Source organism: Mytilus californianus, unplaced genomic scaffold, assembly GCF_021869535.1.
Source record: "Mytilus californianus isolate M0D057914Y unplaced genomic scaffold, xbMytCali1.0.p SCAF_15, whole genome shotgun sequence".
In the NCBI taxonomy this organism is placed as follows: domain Eukaryota; kingdom Metazoa; phylum Mollusca; class Bivalvia; order Mytilida; family Mytilidae; genus Mytilus; species Mytilus californianus.
Genome location: NW_026262637.1, coordinates 18224967 through 18248709, shown reverse-complemented (window position 1 = coordinate 18248709; position 23743 = coordinate 18224967).

Below are 23743 nucleotides of genomic sequence, written 5' to 3'. Positions count from 1 at the left end.
TTTTTTTTAAAGAACATTGACAAGAATATTTAAATAAAAAAACATAGTGACATGCGTTCAATTAGTTCATTGTATACTTGTTGTATTAGTTGGCTTTATATGTATACTTACGTAGTTGAAACTTTTCAAATATAATTAGTCGTGGTTTGTTAAAGTGTATATGGAGATGGGCCAAAAACACTTAATTAGAGATTTATTTTTTATAAAGCGTTCACTATACTGTCCCTGGCCAGATCTAAGCGATTAGATATGAATAAATCTTTTTTTTTAAATTTCAATGAAGAATAACTGACTGTTTGTAATATATACCATTCTAGATAGATTACATTACATCTATGCATGTGGAAAATCTCTTTGTATGGACCCATTTTTATAAATATTTTCAAATGAAAATGAAAAAATACACAATTTATTACTTTAAAGTTCACAGATATGAATTTTATCAATCAATCTATCAATCAAATTAGAGTTTGGTATACAGAAACAACAAACCTCTACCATACAACACTAAAATAATACAATTTCTACAGAATAAGAAAAATATATATTAAACTAGATTTCATTCTCCTACTGTGGAAAACTTTCAATTCATTGTATACTACTGCATGAGTAGCTGATATATGATTTGTAGTAGGGTTTGTTTTATTCTAATTTATCTATTCATTTATTCATCCACATTCATATATGTGGTGTTGTGTTGTTCAATATTTTTGGTGATTCTCTTTATTCCTTTATTGTATCATTCCATTGCGCTTTAGTTTGATTGTGTATCACGGAAGTACAATGGCCGTATTTCTTAAAAAAAAACTGTTCAAGCCGTGTTTCATATAAAAACTGTTAAAACAATATTTATTCTTGTCTACAAATTCTTTTCCCTTTGAATTTCTATGAATTCGAATATGGACGTTAACAATTTTAGCGCGTTCGACATTAAGTGATATTCATTAATAAAATGACTTGTTTCTTTTTCGTTGTAATTGTTAATTCATATACAGCAGTATTCCAGACACAGAAGCTTCCTGACATTATTTTGTTTTTGTTTATTGAGTGAGGCCATAGTTTCTTACAAGTTACTTTATTGGCGCTATCATTGATCAGAGATGTGAAATTGTAATGTGCAGATCTAAAGGTCAAATATACTCATAGAAATATATAAAAAGGGGAAACGTTTTGAGTACTGACCCGCCACATGTTAAAGAGGCTGTTCCAAGACAAAAACTTTGTCTGCAGTTGCTAATGCTATCATATTTAAGTGTTATTGTACCTAAATGAAAAGCGCTTCGGACTCATCAAATTTATAAAATATTATTTTATATTTTAGGAACTAGATGAGTCTAACAAAATCATTTAAGTATTAATTTTTTCATGTTTGTATTTGAAGTTTCTATGAAAAAAATGAATAATAAAATTATTTATAGTTCTTTTTGCATTTTCTTAAAACTTCAAAGTAAAAATAAGTATCATTGTTGTGACAATAGACATGATAAACATGTTAAATTTTAAACTTGCAGTGAGGTGAGAATTTTTCTCCATGTGGAAGGCCTCACTGTGACTTTGAGATGAAGAACATCAATGAAAGCGTTTTTCCTTTGCTTTTTGTGTTTTTTCGCTGTGCATGTTCTGATTTTGTGTCATGGATGGATACCCAATATCCTTTCTTTTGCAATAAAAAGCAATATTTTTCAAACAGATTGTTAGGCTTGTAAAATGTAATCATCTTCAAATGAGGTGAATGGACTCTAAGACGTCTTCTTTTAGTATACAGTCTACCATCGACGTCCAACGATAACACCTTATTGAGTGTGAAGAATATTTGCCACAAATGGTAAAAAAAGTTGATTAAGCAGAAAAAGTACGAGAATAAAATAAATATTTGTGATTAGGCTAGATTTCACATCTAGAGTGAGCTATTCTCAGAAAATATCAACTGTTGGCGCCTGAACAGGTAAAGAGGGATGTTGATTCCATTGTGGTGTTGTGTATAGAAGTATGAGTGTCTGTATGAGTCTTTGGGTGTATATATGTGCCCGCTGTGAGTGTGTAGGTTTTCCCGGTCTGATGGATAAGTGACAAGATGCTATGTGATCATGTATATCATTACTCTGCTAGTGGACTATCAGTCCCCGAGTGTATCATCAGTTCAGAAGTCAATACCTCGGTACTGACATGATTTATAACAAATCTTTCTAAATTTGTCCGTGCTTTATTATTTCTATCGACAATAATATACACCCATACACTGAAAAGTACTTCTCTATCAATTGTACGTAATTCTCACAAAATTCATTGAAACCTTGATATTTTAACCAATTGTTTTATTTCAAACATAAAGCGATTTTTTATATTCAATTTCTGCAGTCCTTAAAATTTCAATATGATAATTAGATGTGGCCTCATTTTTACAAAACAAAATTCTGAAATTTTCTGTCTTACCTTCATTTTTATATGTGTAATTTTTTTGAGTTTTTTTATTAAACTTGATTATTCTCTTTAAGTAATTGATATATGTGAGCATATATCAATAGAAGTGTTGAATTAAATAATACCGTTTGATTGAATTGAAAACAAGTGAAAGAATTTGAAGCCTAAAATGCAGTTGCCGGCAAAATCCAGAGATTCTTTTATAATTAATTTCGTCCTTGGCAAGAGTTCATCCGCTGAGTCATTCTTCTTTCTTTTAATATTATTCCGGGTTGTACTTAGATATTATATTTATTTTCTTTATTACTTTTATGTATCGTATCGATATCGATCTGGGGATCCAATGCCATTTAAACATTTGTAATTGACTTTTAATGACCTCAATGTTAAACATGCGTATGACCATTTAAAAACAATTTTCTTTGTGTATATTTAAAGTCAAACTACAGGGGAATTTTTCTTCTAACATTATGATATGTTAAACATAAAGAAAAACTGAAAATTTTCACGAGTTGTTTTTTAAATGTAAATTGTAATTATTCAAAACGAAACAAAGACATTATTTTAAAAATCAACGGTTTTAGTTGCATTTCCGAAGGTATCAACAGCTCAGTAGTCAGCACTTTTGTGTTCACATATAATTTAATTATTCATCGAATTTTCTATAAATTCACTGTTTATTAAATGTTGAATTATTCGAAACACTATAAAGTTTTCTACCAACAGACTTAGATATTTAGCTTTTCGTATATTCAGCACAACTCTTTGGAATTTTTGGTTTTCAATGCTTTTTCAATTCGTAAATGATTCGATCGCAAGTTATGAGTCTTAACAGCACATTTGGCGTACAAAATTATAAACTTGGTATCTTTGATCAGTTTTAGTAAATATGAAATACAAATCTGATAAAAATTCAATGTTAAAAAATAAGATTATGGATAATTTCAAGAAGAAAGAAAACAAGCAAGTTCTTAAAAATATCTAGCCACGAAGTATAAAGCCCGTAATGGGAAAATATTACAAACCAACCCCATTTTCCTCTTGTAAAATGATATACATTTATGACTCGGTGTGAAATGAGGGCTAAAATGTTTTAAATTTTCAAATACAGATTCAGTTTATTCAGAATTTTGCATAAAATTTTTTAACGTTTGAAAAGTTTCAAGCTGTCCAAAGGTGTATGATAGAATCATTTCTCTCTTATATCATACCCTATTACCCTATTACTGACTATGGGTATTGCAGATGCAATAGGTTACGCGGATAAAAAATCGGATCTACACGATTGCAAATTCGATTTTATAGTAATGGTAATCGGAAAGGCAAGTAAAAAATATACTGTACACGATAGCAAAAACAATTGTTTTGAATGACAATCGCGAAAAAAGATGTTTTTTATCTGCCATAGTGAAAGCTGATAATCGGGTGGGATTTAAATTTATGTTCATTTGAAAAAAAAACATTTCAGCAAGGATGTACTTTTCAGAAGACATTGCTGAAAAATTTAAATTGAAAAGTCCCCAAAATCTTGAAACTGCAGAATTTAGTGATGCATGAGAGTTTTGTCTTTGAACATAGACAATCGCCATAACCATATATCAAGCTCTCATTCTTTTCGCAAGATGAATATCAATATAATAAAAAAAAGACCAGTCACCTGAGATCAACGCAAATTTTTTACTAGACGGAGAGCATTAAAAAGCAAAATTCCACTGACAAGATGCATTGGTCCTGACCTGTAAATTAAATACAGAGAAGAATAAGTATAGATGAGTACAGGTATACCCAAGGAAACTTACTTTATATAATATAATATAAATAGCAATAACTGTCATTTCCTAGATTTATGAATATCAGTTTCAAACGAAAAACTCTGTGCTAAAAATAAGGACAAAATGAACGGTTGTTCTTCTTGAACTTCGCATTGGGCCTTTCAACTATTTTGATTCGAGCGCCACTGGTTAATCTCATTTATACGAAACGCGCGTCAGGTGTACCAAATTATAATCCTAGTGTCTTTGATGATTTTTCGTTCCCCATTGTCAATTTTCTTTTTTTCGGACGGTGATGTTCATTTGGTTCTATATTACGGTGTTTACATAGCCTAGTTCATTAGCTAAGCCCTCATCTGAAGTGACATTATAGATTTCAATGCGTAATCTATGTTTAATTGGGAAACTATTATTACATTCTTATGATGCACATGTATAATGTTTTTTATTTAGTCTGGGAAACATGTTTTATTCATTAGTTATCATTGGCTTTCAATTAAGGCGACAGTGGTTTACCGGTGTTCAAATCACGTTAATCGATTATGATAAGACAAATCAAGATAACAAATAAAAACTGAGACAATCGCATAAAATAGCAATTTATTTGTCTATCTATTTATTTATCTTAGATCGGTACTTTGTATCTTTAGTGTTTTTAGTGCTTTTAGTATTTTGGGTTTTGTGTCGATCTGATTAGTAAAGCCTGTTATATCGAATATTTACAGTTTGTTCTTATGTTGTGATGTTAAATTACTTTCCCAGGTTAGGGTAACCCCGCGTCATTCTATATGTACCTTTCCCAAATGCGGAGCTTGTAATTCAGGTATTCGTAGGTATTTTCTTTGAGAAACTTAACAACAAGTACGACAGAATAAAACATAAGATGGATTGCAAGAAACACCAAACACATTAGACATTACAACATACAACACCAACCACTCCTCCATAAACAATTACCGTACAAACAAGGGCAAAACAACGACTAACATATCATTGTCCAGATAACATGACTTTTTATAGGCACACACTATGTTTTGATTAAATCATTGATTAACTTACACACAAACCTACCGCTTTGCATATCTAGATGATCTGACCACATGTCGTGAAACTGTGTTAAAAGAACCAATAGGACTACACAGACACAGATTTAGGAAAAGACTAGCACATTTATCAATAATTGTCCATTTACTTTTATAGAATAAGACAAAAAAGCAAAGATACAGATGCTATTTTCTAACATAGCTCTTGCTTAATATGCAAAGGCGCATGACATATAGGCGAAATGTTTTTTGTCACTTTCTGGTTAAATTCTTGAACGTCGTAATATAAGATATTGTCAATACCAACATATTTTGACAACTGTTGAAATCATTTCAAACCATAGGATCACGAAATCGTTAGATATGGCATTCATCTACGTTTTCAAAACATATTTCAAACTTTGTCCATCCTTTAAAAATCCACTTCCTATGCATAGCTGTTACTTTTAAAATATTTGGGTAATTTTGGTATCAAATGAAAGCTGAATGACTGGGGATCATTGTAGAACCTTTGTTGAATGATTATATTAAATAATAAAACAAATTGTATGAAATTGAAACAAGAGGGCATATATTGGCCTGTTTTTCAGATCTGAAGTACCACTTTTTATACTTCCGAACTTCCGAAAACCAGTGCGGTCTTGTATGCAATTAAAGGTATTGATGATTTTTCCAGCAAGGGTAACCGGAAGGTATTATTTTGACATGGAATGAGTGTCACTTTATTTGAAATTAAGACAAAAGAGCTATCAAAGCTTGAAATTGAGGAATTTAACATAGAAAGCAATGATACCATTAATTAGTGGTTTTATTCCACAACGATCATTGCAATCATACTACAATGTATTACAAAGGCGGATATACATGTATTACACTGGGAACTGGGATGAAAGTATTTTGTTACAATATAACCGTCTGTATAATAAATGCAAGATCAGGTGAATAAAAAGAAATGTTTTTTTAAATATAACATGATTGTGGTATGAATCAAATTCATGAAGTGTTAATTTTTGTCGAACCAAACTTGCCTTTGCAATTGCAACTATCATATATTGTCCCTTGTATATAACAAATAGTTGCTATAAGTATATTAGTATAAAAGGGTTACATCTCTCTCTCTCTCTCTCTCTCTCTCTCTCTCTCTCTCTCTCTCATATCACTAATAAATGTATCAACTTGTCTCCTATTAATAACTTCACGAACGAAATAAAAGTTAAATATATGTCTATCTCCGTGTCAGATAAATCATACGACTGCATGAATGTAAATATATACAAATTGAGGTAATTCTCAATTATTTTCGTGGAAAACTATCTTGTTTATCATATATATGTAGTATTCAGTGCATAGTAATAAGCATATCGTATGCATGGACAGAATGAACTTGCGTGGCTCTTATCTAACTAGATGTTTAATTAGACCAATACAATAAACAACAGACATTATCACAATATTCAAAGATTGCATGCATTTCAATTTAAACGTTGACCAATATAGATATATCTTAAAATCCGTGTATCTTTTGTATATTATTGTATAGTTTTCAACAACTTGTCATGATACAATAGATGCGCGTTCTTGATAAAAAAAAATACAGGAACTAGTTAGGAAACCATTTGCCAAAACTACCAGATATCCAAGGTCATCTGCGGTTTTTACAATAGATATTTTTCCTCAGTAGATATAAATGTTTGCATCGATTTAACGTCAGACATAGACGATCAAAGTGACCCTTTTACAAAAATATTGTATGACCAACAGCTTTAGATATAAGCGACTTTAGACAATGGACTAAAAACCCAAAATCTAAGGGCTCAATATAAAATGAACTAATATGAAAAATACAAGAACAGTTGTTATATCAAAAGCTTACAACGAAGAAACTATTTGAAATATACAAATGTAGAAATAAAACCTAGTTTATTTATGTGCATGTTCAAAGCCAGGAACCTCGTTAATTGAGATCATATCTCTTTTGTGTTTTTATTTGTTATTCGGAGAAGTTTGAGTTGATGGCAAATTTTTAATTTACACTGTTTAAATTATTTACATCTTTATGAGACTCGTGACATTTTAGAGCTGCGTGTATTGTACAGACAATTGTCAACTGTTGAACTCAGCCATGTAAATCCTTTCTTTGTCTCATAATTTCTTTCCTTGGCTGATTTCAGTGGCATTACCGGCCTCAACATTCTTAATTTGTTTCAATGGCACTACCTACCTAAGAATTGAAACAAAAAACATGAACGAATCACAACAAGTGCACCTTTAATTAGTCTATGGTATTCTTTAGAACATCTTCATCAGTAGAATATCCCAAAAGGTCTTTAGTAAGTCGTTTATATGGCAGTGGGTTCTAATGGTTGACGTGCAGAGTCATTGTTTTAAAGTTGAAATTAACAATCATTCAAAAACTTAAGACTAATCGGTTACATAAGCTGAATATTAAAAGTAAATGTATAGTAAGACAGCCATACATGTTACCCGAAACAAGTATAACAAGGGACGCATTAATATGAGTAAATTAAGGTGATAGTTATGAAATGCATGACTGAAGAGAAACTATGCTCCCAAGTCAGTATCTTCCTCCTCAGTTGTTTGTAAGATTTGACTTATTTTGATGTAACTGAACTGTTTATGTGATTTGGGCACAAGTTTCGTAAAATGTTATCAAGTATTTTTATGGTTTAGCATGTTAAACTGTTTAAGTGTAATATTTGTATAAATTTGGACCATAAGAGTGCTTGCATTGCTTTTTTTATCTTTTTTTTATATTTAGATATTATACAAACTATTATTATTGATTTTTATAATACCAGTTTATTTTATGTTTATGTAGTTGCGGATTCAATATCTGAATGATATTTTTTGTTCACCTTATATAATGATCTTTAACTGTGTAATCTAACGATTTTGCGTTTTATTATGTTACAAATTTGATTTCTATCTAAAATCTGAACTTCAGCACGCATTTGTGTTATCTTACTCCGATTTTATGGAAAGCCTATGAATTAGAAAGTAAAGTTTAAAAGGAAATGACCTAGACTACCCAACTTTTTATGCAGTCTGATACATTTTTATAACTATTTATAGGTTTGGTTTGTGATAGATAGTCATTGGAGGGAAATCATACAACGTTCAAAAGATAAAACTATAAATTCCTTCATTGTTGCTCTTGATTTTGCGGTTACTGGTAAATTGAGAACAAATGGCCAATTTGTATCAGTTCACATCAATTTAAAATTGCTCTTTAGAGTGATGTTGTCATCATTACAACTATTAATCCATAGCCGAAGTACACATTCAATAATATTTCTCTATATAAATATACTAAATAGACCTTTTACCATAGAAGAGGGGCTTGAATATTGTTCGATTATGGTATGTTTACAAAAAGTTTGTGTATCATATTTGTGAGGAAATGGTAGGATAGGCGCCACACTATGATAAGTGACGAACTTAAGATGCCGTTTAAAGTAACATTATAGTCTCCTTAGTGATCATGGTCAACTAAAGTAAAACGATAAAAGATACAAAGTGCAATTAAAAAGCATAGTAATAAAGAAAACACAACAAATTGCCTCGAAAAATTGAAAAGACAAACACAATCCACATAATATTGGAATAAAAATTAAGATATTTCTGTGTATATATTCCCCGCAATAAAAATCCTTGCTCAGTGGGGCACCCGTTTGACTGTGCGGGCTGTATAAATACGCAGCCAACTCCGGTAGGAAGTCAGATGTAAAATACGATGTCCTGTGAAGGATGAGTTCTATGCTCTCTGTATGATAAAACACCCTTGAAACTACAATTTGGTAGTCCATAGGTAGCTTTTTGAAAAGCAAAACTTCTACCCCTATTCACCATACCCTCATCTTCCAGTGGCAGTCCAAATATTCCCACCGTCATACCTATCGATAAATCTTGTAGAATCTACGTATTGTATAATTTGTTGATTTGCTCTCGTACTAAATATGCGTGATTATATATATATGCGTAAAATATCAACCATTGGATGCCAGGCAAGCAGGAATAAATTAATGAATCAAAGCAGAATATCAAACATATATAGTTTTATATAGAAAAAAAAATCTGCTTCTTAGTAACCTAACTTTATATCAATCAAATGAAATATGATACAAGACAAAGAAATAGAAAATCAAGAAAACGACACAAATAAACAAAGACATATAGAGGTGTTAAGATCTAAATCGCCCCAAGTATAAATTTAGTATTTGTTCATTAATTCAACAGAAACTATCCTAAAATGACAACACACTTAAAGATATAACAAAATAATTTAATTTTGGATGTAACACGTCTTCTGATTGGTTGAAATGTTTTTATCTATAAGGTTAGAGACACAATTTTGTAATGTGACCGTGACGTCATCAACGTTTTTTTTTAATGATTTCTTCCTTAAAAATGGAATTTAGAATTAAATTATAAGGAATGACTTTAATATTTTTTCTGTCTATTCGAAGTAACCTAAAACAATTGTGGTGCACACGCGTATCGGTTTATTCAGTGTGCATCACATTATTGATGTAATATATGAATATGTTAGATCTCTGTGTTCAGCGCAAACTGCTTATTTCAAAAGTACTATGGTAAATCGTCATTTTTTTAGTTCGTTATCCATTCTTCCGTTTCTATGTTATTCATTTGTTACCTATCGTCTGTTCTTACTTTTTTATGCTCTTGGTTTTTTTTTTACATATGTGTCCGCATAAGAATGTTTGCTTAAAATATCAACCACATATATCCTGTTTTGTTCATAGTGCACGAGAATGACAACTCGTTGATATCATTTATGCCTGAGGACATAAAACATAAAATAACTATTTGCCCTAATTTGCAAATAGATCACAAGAAAAACAACGTTATATTATTTTCTTTGTTGGGAAGCATGGGTTTTAAAAAATGAGAAAATTTAATATATTTATGTTATGTTGTGATAATTTTCTAGGGCATTTGGTGTAGCATACTATAGAATGTTGTAAAGAATGGTACTAAACAGTACTAAATTAAATGTTATATCAAAAACCGAATGGTCCAAACAACATAGGACAATACAAGACCGGAATAATCTATAAAACTATATACTAATGTTTAGAAATTCCAAAAGGGGCCATACTTTACATTATTGTAGTATTAATCCACTTGCATTCTTCTCTTCCTCTAATATCTTTCTAAGATATGTGCCTTGATTTGTATTCTTCTTTTTCTCTACTATCTTTCTAAACTACAGGGTAAAAGATCAATCAATTTTCACAAAGTTTTGAAATAAAGAAACAAAGGTTCAACTTCCTCAGCCAAAAGTGACCTTAGATGGATTTGGCTAATTTATTTTAGAATCTTTTTAGTTTAAGTCATTAAGCTTCTCACGTTTGCAAGTACTTATATATCCTTGGCTTTCAAATGTTTGGCTTTGAGCGATCCAAAAAAGGTTTTAACACAAATACCGAACTCCAAGGAAAATTCAAAAAGGGGGAAGTCCGTAAAACCTAACAAAATCAAACGGTCGAATTTATCAGTGAAGGTAAATCCAGAAAAGCGCATCGGTCGCAACAAATATATAAAATGTCATTTTCATTGACCCTGAGCGTATTTGAAAGAAAGCATCATTATTTAAGAATTGAATGCTTCTTTTTGTAAATTTATTTGGGTGTAAAAGCGTTGACCGAAGTACATTTTGTATGAAGCGCGAAAACGCGGAAACGCTTCATTATAAAAATGTGCGCACGGTCAACGCTTTAACAACCCTATAAAATTACTAAAAGAAGCATTCAATACTTATAATTACATTGTTTGGCTAGGATCATGAAAGCACGATTTCTATCAAGTTTTTCTTTTATTTACCTGTGCACTTTATTGTGGAAGCTGGTGTCATCATGAATGTTACATTTCATTTTGAAATGAAGTTTATTTTCAGAATGACGCGAGATTGCTGTTTTCCAATCAAAATAACGTATTATAATGAAACATACATGCAATGTAATTATGCAAGGTAAAGCATGCTCACATGAAGCCTAGAGCAATTTCAGGAAGGTATTCTTTGCAGACCCCATGAAAAATGTGAAGAAAAATTCCAATAATGGCCTGTATGTGTTAGTATAAAAGTATTCGGTAAAAAGGAAGTGGATAAGTGATGAAACTGAAACAGCGTCACACAGGATAACATATTTCAGGAAGCTCTAGTCTGCAGTTCCGTAGAAAAATTTCATACATGGCTTTTATGTTAAGAACATATAAGTATTCGGTAAACAGGAAGTTAATGAGCGACAAATTTGAAACCGCATTAAACGGTATAGCATGCTGACATGAAGCCATATGATAAATTTCAGGAAGCTCTGATTAGATTCTAATGAAAATGCGACGGAAATTACACTGGACGAAAGGACAGATGGACATACGGATGGACATGCTTTTGTGCCAATTCAGAAACAAACTATAAAAAAAAACAAAAGAAACATTTTTTTTGCTTCAAACTAAACATTAGCAACTGGTATAACTTTTCAAAAAATAAAAGACACAGTGATTGAGCAATATAATTATAACCTTTTTCAGTAAATCTATCAAGCCAAGGCAACCGATTTAAAGGACAGTTCTCATATATGTGTTAGCGATATAAATAATGTTATCGTAAACAGCTGGATACAAAAAGTTTTGACCATTTTTTTTTATATATCTTTATGATATGTATACCTATATTACAGACATGCATACATGAGTTTATAATTTTTTTCATAAATATTTTCAAAATGTTATTCAAAGTGTGTTTTATACCTTTGCATTATTTCATTTTCCCCCTTGAATGAAGATGTATCTGTTTCCTAAAAGATTATTTTACAAACATCAGGCTAATATGTATGTTTAAAGAATATCTCAACAATATAATAAAAAAATTAACTTTTCTATGTGTTTGGACGACAATAAAACCGTAGTCAATGCACATTCAGGAAATAGAAAGTCAATATAATAAGGAAATGACCCAGACTTCACTGTATAATATTGCGTCTGACATTTTCATACGGAATATGATTATAACTTGATACATAGTATAAAGTGACACTAAAAGAAAGAAAATGGCCATTACTTCATAGTAATTAATTTTCTTAAACCAAAATCAATTATTTAATCCGAGAATGAACAGATGTCACTCAATCACATTTCAATTTTAGTGAACAGCGAAATCAGGATCAGAACGCTAAATTTTTTCGCATATTTTATAAAGTTCACATCACAATCACCTGTGTACTAAGTTCAAAGTTGATGTGAACACAACTTCGTGGTACGGGACGGACGTCCGGACGGACGCTTAGACCGACAAAATGTCCCTACCTACTATCGTAGCTGGGACATACTCATATGAAGAAATCCGTAGTCTATGTGTTTTACTTATTGCATGTATCATATGCTTATAGAACAACCCTATTAGTTAATGGTAATTTTAACATCTATTATCTGATTTAAAAAATACGTTGTGAAAGGTGCAGAAATAATTTATCTAAATGTGAAATTTTCCCTTAAAAATACCATTTAAATTTCCGCGAAATGTGTATATTTTCCTAAAATACAATTGAATTTCAATGGCGCAAAGGCTTAGAGCATATACGTCAAATACATTTTAAACATATTATCATTTACGAGTAGTCATAACAGACAGAAGACGTCTTTTGAACATCTGAAGAATGCATTTTGATAGATTCGTATGTGCAAATTTTTTAATCCATGCAAGAGAAAGAAAGAAACTGGCCATATTATGTTCTCCTTTAAACCTGTAACCACTTACAAGCAGAACATATTTCAAGTATGTCAGTCGAGGTTGAAGTTAACGGTTTTGACTGCTTTCAATTAGATACAACACATTGATCAGCCATGTTGAAGATCAAGAAAAACGATTAATGGCTTCAAATGAGTAGAGCCAGAAACCCCAGCCAACGGCCCTGTAAAGGTGTGTTTTTTATGCTTCAATTGCTTGACTAAATATAATGTGTATGTATTGCTAAATAACTATTTTAAGAAAAATTGTATATCTACTTCATATTTATAAATACATTAGCTTGAAATAAGAATAGATTTCATTTTAATCCATTTTGTTTTAGAAATACATTTTTGTAAAGACAGTTACCGAATATAGAATATGATCAGTCCTAATTCTGTTGTTAAATACACGGAAGTTTCTCTATGAGTGGAGCTTCCTCTTATCCAACTTTGCAAAACATCATGGCCTGACGTGTACTAGGTATCGGTTAGTCCCTCGCTCTAAATTTCATAGTATATACCTTTTCATAGACTATCCAATTTAGCACATTTTTACAACTCATATTATAATTGGTCTATTATTAGTTTATTTTGGCTGACTACTTGTAAAACAGGTGTTTGTAAAAAGGAGTTCATTAACTAAGTTTTATGTTTTGTAAATTTACTCACTCGTTGCATAGCTATAATATTTGTTCATTTTGTGACAGTGAAAATCAGTCAAAATATGGGATTTCAAAAGGCCCTTGACTCTAGAATGAAAAAAAATGGTAGCTGCTGGTGTAAGTATGTATATTGATGTAAAGCGGTGTTTTACTACATGTACTTCTTTACATTTAAGATGACAAAATAAATTGACCAAAAACAGGCATATATAATTAAATCGCAGTGAGAGACTTACACGTTTTGAAATTTTTTTTCAATTTCACAGTAACTAAAGCTATACTAAATGTTCAATTCATAATGAAATGGGTCAAGTTCCTTAAGAAAGTTCAAAAAATCATCGTCAAGTTGCATTTAATAATTTTTCTTCACAAAGTTTCATAGTACATGTACAAACTGTTTTGTGTACAAAGTAATTGCATGGATGATAAATTACCACAAATATAAGATAGTGTGTGCTCTAATCAAGATATTAAGGACCATATTTGTTATTCTTTATTTGAATAAAAGAAACTTGCAACTGTCGAAAGAAAATTTAAAACCAAAGATTGTAATAGCAGGATATATAAAAATTAATGTAAAAACTAATTACAAACATATTATTTTTTTTTGATTTGGGACACAGCAGTTTATTTAAAAATAGCCCATGACAATTTTTGTTTTAATATCTTAATTACAGTACAATGAAATCTTACCCTTGTGGTTATTCATGCATAGTTACTTAGTACATTGGAAAAGTATGTACTATGAAAATTAGAAGGCAAATTCAAGCAATTTGATTGGACGAGAAGTTGTAAGTATGTGCTAATAGTACAAGAAAATTTAAATAAAAACAAAACATAGTGACATACGTTCAATTAGTTCATTGTATACGTATTGTATTAGTTAGCTCTATATTTATACCCTCGTAGTTGGAAACTTTTCAAATGAAATTAATCGTGTTTTGTTAAAGTATGTATGGCTATAGGCCAACACCACTTAATTAGAGGTTAAGATTTTCATAAAGCGTTTCCTATACCGTCCCTGGACAGATTTAAGCGATAAAATATGAATAAAAGTTTTTATTTAAATATCAATGAAGAAAAACTGACTGTTTGTAATGTATACAATTCTATTTAGATCACATTACATCTATGCATGTAAAAAATCTTTTTGTATTTAACGATTTTTATGAATATTTTCAAATGAAAATAAAAGAATACATCATTTATTACTTTGAACAACAGAGATATGAATTGTATAAATCAATCTATCAATCAAAACAGGATTTAGTTTGAAGAAACCATAACACTCTACCATACAACACTAAAACAGTTCAATTTGTGCAGAATAAGATAAAATAATTATACTGAACTAGACTGTATTCTTCTACTGTGGAAAACTTACAATGCATTGTATATAACTGTATGAGCAGTTGATATATTTAACTTTTAGCCGGGTTAATTTCATTTTAATATATTTATTCATTTATCATTCATATTCATATATAGTGTGGCGTCTGTTGTACTGTCCAATATTTTTGTTGACTCCCGTTATCCTTTTATATATCACTTCTTTGCATATTACTTAAAGTTTCGGTAATGTATCGAAGAAGTTTCATGACTGCATATATTTTATATAAAAACTGGGGAAAAGAATCTAACTAATGTATGAATAATAGATCAGGAGAATAACATACATGTACTCTTGTTTGAGAATACTTTTCCCTTTGAATTTCTGTGAATTAGAAAAATATACGTACGATAACGATTTTAGTGCGCGTTACACGTGCTTTGTGAATAACCCTAATCGGTACGCTCGAGATCAAATATTTGTAAAGCCAAATTCATACAAGATTGAAGTGCATAAAAACATTTAAAAATGCTTAAACGAAACACCCAGGACCGTTATAGTCTACTTAGCCAGTGTGAGGAACAACCTTGATATTCAGGACGTTGTTATTCAATCTAAACGCTTTGGTGTACGGGTTTGAAAATATTACCTTTCATGCTTTAGATTTCAAGATCTGAAAATAAAAATCCCATTAATGTGCAATGAAACTATAAAAGACTTTATTTGAATGGTCAAATTTGTGTCATCTTGTTCGAAACAACTGGAATTCATTTTTCATCTGTATTGTCACATGGTGTGCCGTTCTTAGAAGTAATTTTGGACTTTAAAATATCGAAATATGATCTTGCATGGCCAATGATAGAACATTTATTATTTACTCATTAAAGAATACGATGACACTGCGCTGTCTTCCGGTTCATCAAAACCATTTCAGCTATAAATGAGAAAAAGAAACGTTTGTTTTAAACACATAGCAATTTGAAGTTATTACATACACGCTCTGAGGAGCCTAAATTTAATGTTTTCGTGGAACAGGAAAATAGAGCTCATCAGAGTCTCAATGTCTTCTCGATTCAAAATTTGTGTAAACAATTATGATTTATATATAAATCTGTATTAACTTATCGGTTATTTGGCAAATTGTCTGGTGTCAGTTATATTACATAAAGACTTTACAATCACAAAGCAAGAATAATTTGTTTTGACCGTATAATCATATTCATAAATAGAATAACGTTATCTTTTTCATTCTTTTAGTTTAATGCATATACAACAGTATGCCAGAAACAAAAGCTTCTTGACATTTATTTTTGTTTTCGTTATTGAGTGTTTACATGTAAAGATTTGTTTTACTGACTGGGGCCAAAGTTTCTTACAAGTTACTTTATTGGCCCTATCATTGATCAAAGTTGTAAAATTATAATATGCATTTGTTTAGGCCAAACATACCAGAAATATATATAATTGATCGATATAAAAAGAGAGAGATGTTTAAGTACTGACCAATCACATGTAAAAGAGCATGTTCCAAGTCAGAAATCTCGTCTGCAGTTGTCTTTATAATATTTTAGTGTCATCGTCCTTATATGAAAAGCGCTTCTGAACCATCAATTTTATTAAGTGGTTTTTTTTTGTATTTTAGCAACTTGATGAGTCTAACTAAATCATTTTAGTCTTTGATTTTTTCATGTTTTTAATTTGAAACTATACTATAAGAAAATAATAAGAGAATATTCTTTTGTTCTTTTTGCTTTTTCGATGTTTTAAAACTACAAAGTAAAAAAAAGTATCAGTGTTGTGGAAATAGACATGATAAACATGTAAATCTTAATCTTGCAGTGATGTGAGAGTATTTGTTCCGTCTTCAGGGCTTCACTGTGCCTTTGAGATGAACAACAGCAATAAAAGCGTTGTTCCTTTGCTTTTTGTGGTTTTTTATTTTTTGCTGTGCATATTCCGATTTTGTGTCATTTATGGATACCCCATATACTTTCTTTTCTATTAAAAATGCAATATTTTTCAAACAGATTGTTGTGCTTGTAAAATGTAATCATATTCAAATGAGGTGAATGGACTCTAAGAATTCTTCTTTTAGTATACAGTCTACCATCGACGTCCAACGATTATACAATGTTGCGTGTGTGGACTATTTACCACAAATGATAAAACAAAAAGTTAATTAGGCAAAAATATTAATTAAGTACGAGGACAAAAACGATATCTGTGATCAAGTTTAAATTTTTAAACAAAAGTTTGGAGAACAACGAGAGTGAGCTGTTCTCTGAAGGTATCAAATAATGTCTGAACAAGTAATACGGGATGCTGATTCAATTGTGGTATTGTGTGTAGAAGAAAGGGAACATTTTTATGATTTTAAGTGTGTGAGTTGATATTTATTTTTAAGAATTTCAATTTATTTTTTGATAACAGATTATAAACGCAAAAAAAAAATGAAAATGTGGTGGAATAACATCATGTACTTTTATGGAACAAATTGCTTGTTTGCACAAAGTTAATATTAAAACAGGTAGATTTACACAGGAACTTTGTCACAAAAGGTATTTTAGAAAATAAATTCCGATCTATTTCATAGTTTCAAAAATAGTATATGAGATCGTTACATATAAAAGAGCATTAGACTTTGTTTTAAACTCTTTCAAATAAAACAAAGGAAACGATAAGGAATCGTTATATTCGTGGAAATGTGAGAAATATGCCATAGCCATACCACTCTCGAGAATATATTTTTAGGGAATGTATCACCCTCATCCATAGCTCTAATTCCTTTTCGGGTTTGGCTTTCTTTTTTTAAGGGGGTGGGGGGAGGAGTCCTATTTGGTTTTTTTTTTATCTTTTCAACGTTTGTATAAAGCTTTGGTTTCGAGCATCACTGAAGAGACATTAATTGTCGAAATGTGCACCTGGTGCAGTATTGGTATCGTTAATGTTATTGATATATATAGCTATGTACTACTAGATAAAATAGTGTTGCCTACGAATGTCTTTGATTAAGGATCAATACAATGTTAGGCGGGGTTACCATGTGAAATAGGACGACAAAAATTCAACCAAGTACAACAAATTACCAGTAAATTTCGACAAAAACATCAACAGTTATAATCAACTTTTTTAATAATTTTAAACTTATAATTTTGTACGTTTCGTCTATATAAGACTCGTCAGAGGCGTTCGAATCAAAACGGTTTGAAGGTCAAATCAAATATGATATTAAAAACCAAAAATTCAAAACTTTGTGCCAAATACGGATAAATCAATCTTAGTCTGGTGGTAGAAAATCTTAGTATTTCGAGTATTTCAGCATTTTATAAACAGTTAGTTTACAGGAAAAAAACATCAATGATATTGCATGTGAACACAAAAGTGCGAACAACTGGGGTGATGATACCTTCGGGGACGAAACGTCGTAAACGAGGCATTTTCATTAATCGAATGAGAACATAAAATATACTTAAACAGGTGATTAATTTTCATTTTACTCCGACACTAGTCGGTCTCCGAGTGGTAGCAATGTATCAAGTAAATAAAGGTTCCTATAAATATTTCTACAAAAGATTTTGCTTTATCACTCATATAATATAATATGTATACGGTGTTTAATCCCTTGGAAAAGTTTGTAATAAATCCTTCTCATTAAAACAAAACTATATTAAAACGTTTCCAGGAATTTTTTGTAAGATAATTTGCTTGAATTGTGAATGATTTGTTGGAAAATACTATTGTAGCTGTATATGTCAATGTTTTCATACCTTTAACACGCAAAGAACTTATTATTTCATTTATTTTCTATGCCATGTATCACATAATGACATTGTTCCATTCAATTCATACAAACCGAAATGTATGTTTCTGTAAAATAGTAGGGTGCCCAGTCAACAAATTTGATCGATTTGGGTTAACGGAATAACACACGGCTATATTTTATATCATTGGAAAGAGGAGAACAAGCCTCGTTGAAATATTGATGTCGTCGTTGTCTACAGTGGTCACGATTTTCTTAAATTTGGGTCAAAGGTCAAATCTAAAATTTCAAGGAAAACGTAGAGTCACGTTTAGACAGCTGGCCACCCCTACATATTTGCGTTTATAGCAAAATAAATTCGAATAATACAAAGGATTATAACTATAGTTTTTATATTTAGGACTAATTTGATAATTTTATTGCCAAATATGGTTAGAGATTGACATTTGTACTTATAGGGTGCACATTTACAATTTTCATTCAGCTGTTAAATAACAGTGACCTTGACCTTTTAAAAGTTCCAAAATCGGAATTTTTACATAAGATTCGATACAAGTGATCTTTAAAGATGTTTTTTAGATATTAATATTTATAAGTGGCATTCCCAAAACGTTATTTTTTCCGTCTTTTGATAGAAGGTGTTCGTCATGATTTTCTGGGTAAATATCCAATTTTCTTTTGGTGAACGTCGAAGCACATCAAATAGTACTTAGTTCCAAAACTGATGAATATTAACGCAGAATTGATTGGATTAGCAGATCTAATAAGTATATATTCGCTTTACAGAAATAAAAAAAAAAACTGCAAACGGTGAAAAAGGGGGAGAGTTTATGTTACAAGTTATGAAAACAAAATTAGAATTAGAAACAGCAGGCTAATCACTCCATCTTACACACTTATATCAAGTGTAATGTACATGAATTATCGAACATAAATTGGCATGAAGTTAAAGATTATCTGTAAAAAGAAAGTTTGTACAGCATCGATGTATTTTACAAACACTTGTAAACAACATCAATCTAATTAAAATATAGATCTCTGATTTCGTTATCCTCATTTGAGCTTATATAAAAGAGCACGCGAGTTAATAAGGATCAGAATTTTAATAAGAGCGAAACAACATAGAAAAATTGCCAAAGCTAGTAGTAGCTATTACGTTTCATTGTCTACTGTTAAGTTGAAAGCCCACCGACTATGTTTAGGTAAGAGAGCTAATTTCAGTTGTTCTTTTTTAAATCGCATCGACGCAAGTAACAGAATGTGAGGCATACAGAATACAATCTGATGGTGGTGGCGGCAACACCGTAAACTATTTGTATAGCTTTATATTTCAGAGGGCAGAGTAACTGGATGATTCATACTTTGTATATAGATCCACTGTGTTACGAAGTTTCCGTCATATAATCATTATCCTTGACCTCATATTCATGGTTAAGTGACTGCTAAAAAACTGTATAGCTTTTTTCGTCATGTGAATGTCTCAATTATCATGAGTTCTAGGATAACTATATTTGGTTACTAATATATGGTATCCTTGCAAGGTCTACATGACCGTCCGACATGATTCACCTGACCTCGACCTAATTTCACTGATTCAGTGAATAAGGTTAAGTTTTAGTGGTCAAGTCCGTACAGTCTCAGATGGTAGTGGGTTAAATATATTTGGTGTATGGAATGGTAACAAGGTGTACATGATTTTGCGGCAGAGTTCATCTGACCTTACCTCATTTACATGGAACATTGATAGTGTTAATTTTATGTAATACTTGTTGTATGATATAAAAATTAGGAGACGTGGAAGCAAGCAATTACATAGGCAACCGTACGGCCTTCGACAATGTGAAAAACTCATACCGTATGATCGGCTATAAAAAGGCCAGTTATGAAAAAAATGGAAGAATTCATTTGAAAAAAAAAAACTAACGGCCTGATTTATAACAAAAGCTAGTTTTTACGGTAATGATGTTTATGATCATACTTTTCTCAGATGACGTCCTTTCATTAGTTTTCAGTAAGGGAACACCCATTTGATTGCGAAAACAGGGAGGGAAAAAGGATTTTAAAAATGAATTACTTGGCCTGGTATGAACTGAAATAATTGACTTTGCACAAGACAGGATGAGAATGAACACTCTTCAATATGAAATGCAGGATAGTTGAGGATATGAATGTGTACAAAAGTGAAAATAAATTTTCGCGCCGTCAGCCCCATCCCTTTCTTCAGAATATAAAATGTTCTACCCTAACGGCGAGTACTATTATATCGGTACTTTGTGTGTTTTGTCTTCATGTTAGTTGTTTTTGTGCTTCATGCCGATTTGATAAGTCAAGCCATTTCAAACTGTTTTTGAGCATATTTTTCTTATGCTGTGTTGTTATACCATTGTCCAGGTCAGGGGAGGGTTGAAGGATCACAAACATGTGTAACCCCTCCAAATTCTGTATATGTCTGTCCAAAATCAGGAGCCTGCAATTAAGTGGTTGTCGTTGGTTGCTGTCTGTTGTATCGGTTTTTTTATTGTTGCACGAACGGTGGTATATTTTTGTTGTCGTTCCCACCGAGAGGGATTTAGGTCGAAAACATCATACAAGACTTTTGATGTGCCATATTCCGGGTGTGAAATAAAACCGACCGATTTGATTCTTATACTACAATTATAACAAAATATTTATTCAATAAAAAAGTTTAAAGTTTTGAAAAACAGACACAAAACAGATTTCTCCGAACAAAGTGACAATCTACAAAATTAGCTGGCTATTCACAACAAATAAATCAACCACACAACAAGCAAAACAAAACAAATGTTTTGAGTGACCTCTGTCCTTGTTAATGACCTAATAGTGTAAGCAACATGATTAATGGCACGAGATAATCCGTGTTTAATCAATACCAAAATTTGGACTTAATTTGTGTTTTTAATTGCTAATTTCTTCAAAACGACTTTTATTTCACGCATGCAATTTGGCACACACATGCACTGTGTCTTATTGCTTAAATCAGAGTGAAAAATATTGTGATGATACACGTAATAATTTTGCTTTCGATGAAAATAGGGTAAATTTCGGGTAAAATTTTACTCTTACTAAAATGCTGAAATACTTATATCAAAATCACTTAAATACTTTCCGATTTCGTTATATGATATATTTAATATATAAACTATATTATAGGTACTGTTTTAACTACCAACAAAGAACGCAATAATTTTATTTTTCATGTTAAAGATTCCCCGTACAATACGGTATCTGGTGGTACCCTGTAAAAATACGAAATTTAGAAAAACGTGACCACGGGAACTTACGACAATCATGATTGTAAGATATAATGATTTTCCTATAATGTGCACAAAAATCAGCCGTGTGTTATCCGTTAACTTTAACTCGTTAACTAGAGGACTTTTTGGACATTGGGCACCCTACTAAAAGGCAGTTCTTGTACATACAAGTATTGCACTTCTAAGTATCATTACAGGAGCAATATTTTATGGTAGATACGATGAAATATTTAAATATCAAAATTTCGTTTTCCTTTAGATGATTAAAAATAAAATATATTTTTATTTGAAGTATTTATTAAAATGCGTATTGTTTGATCAAAGAGAACAATAAATGCATTTAGTAATATAATATAAAGGGTTGTGACATAACTTTACGTTAGTGTGAAGGTATAAACATCTATATTACTAAATGAATAGAGTTGAAATTGGGTGTCGCGTTTTCTTCTTTTCATAAAATCCACGAATATTGTTTTATACCACAAAGGGGTAATGACCAGCGTAGTTTATTATGTGTTCATATCAAGATCTTTTGGGGGTATTTGGGGGTTAAAATCGGGAAAAGGCCAGTTCGGATCGACCGTCCTTCACAACGTTCGGCTCTGAAATTTACGTTCCGTCATCCTTTCCGTCATTGCACATCTGCCCGGCAAAAATTTAAATTAAATTTTATTTCGTTGCAGATACGGTAAATATTGACCTAACACTGAAACACTTTGTGATACACATTCCCTTGACGCTCTCAGCAATTTAACAACAGATTTTTACACGTCAAGAGCTTTTCTTTCCGGGGAACCGCCTTGATTCAACATGAAAAGGGTGGGGGATTACTTCAGTTTTCGGTTAAAAATAGGTACCGAAGTGCGGCTGGAATGTGACCTACCCCCATTCATATATTAATGCATAAAATTTTCAGCCCACTCATATATGGGGGTGGTTCTGAGCACGGAAACACCAGAAATCAGGTGCGGATCCAGGATTTAATGTCAGTGAATGTTAGGGGAGGGGGGCAAAAAATATTGTTCTGCGGATCGGAGCATGTTGCGAAATATTTTGGGTAAATTAGCAAAAATGAACGTGCCGTCATCATTTCCGCTTTGTCTGCAAGTATTATGGTCTGCTCGGCAAAAAGTGTACCCTAAAGGGTGGGGGGGATTACTTCGGTTTTCGGTTAAAAATGGGTACAGAAGTGGCAAAACTGCTAGAAGTGCTAGACAGATTATTTTTTTTATACCAAATCAGGGTCAGGATATTTTTTGTAAAAAATCCCAGTCAGTTTTCACTCTATATGTCACCAATTAAAGGTATTTATAAACACATATTATTTTGATCAGTGCAATGCATCCAGGGTATAACAATGACATATCCTATGATTAGATCACAAACGCCAATAGTTTCTGTCGGGAAGACTATATTCTTTTGGGTGTCATATTGAGTGGTGGTATTTCGTCTGTGACACGCTTCAAAAAGATTTAGGATCTTAATATCACCTTACACCAAAACTATATATTTATATTTAAATTATGAACCAAAATATATTTCGCGGGTATTTTCTAGTCAAAACGTATTTAAAACAAACATGTAAAGAAATAATACAAAAGCTTGCAATGAATATTTATGATAACATTTTTTTATTCTTTTTTTTTTTTTATTGTATAAAAATGCGTTGATGATATAGCATTTAAAACCCAAAAAGGTTGTCTGTTGTAT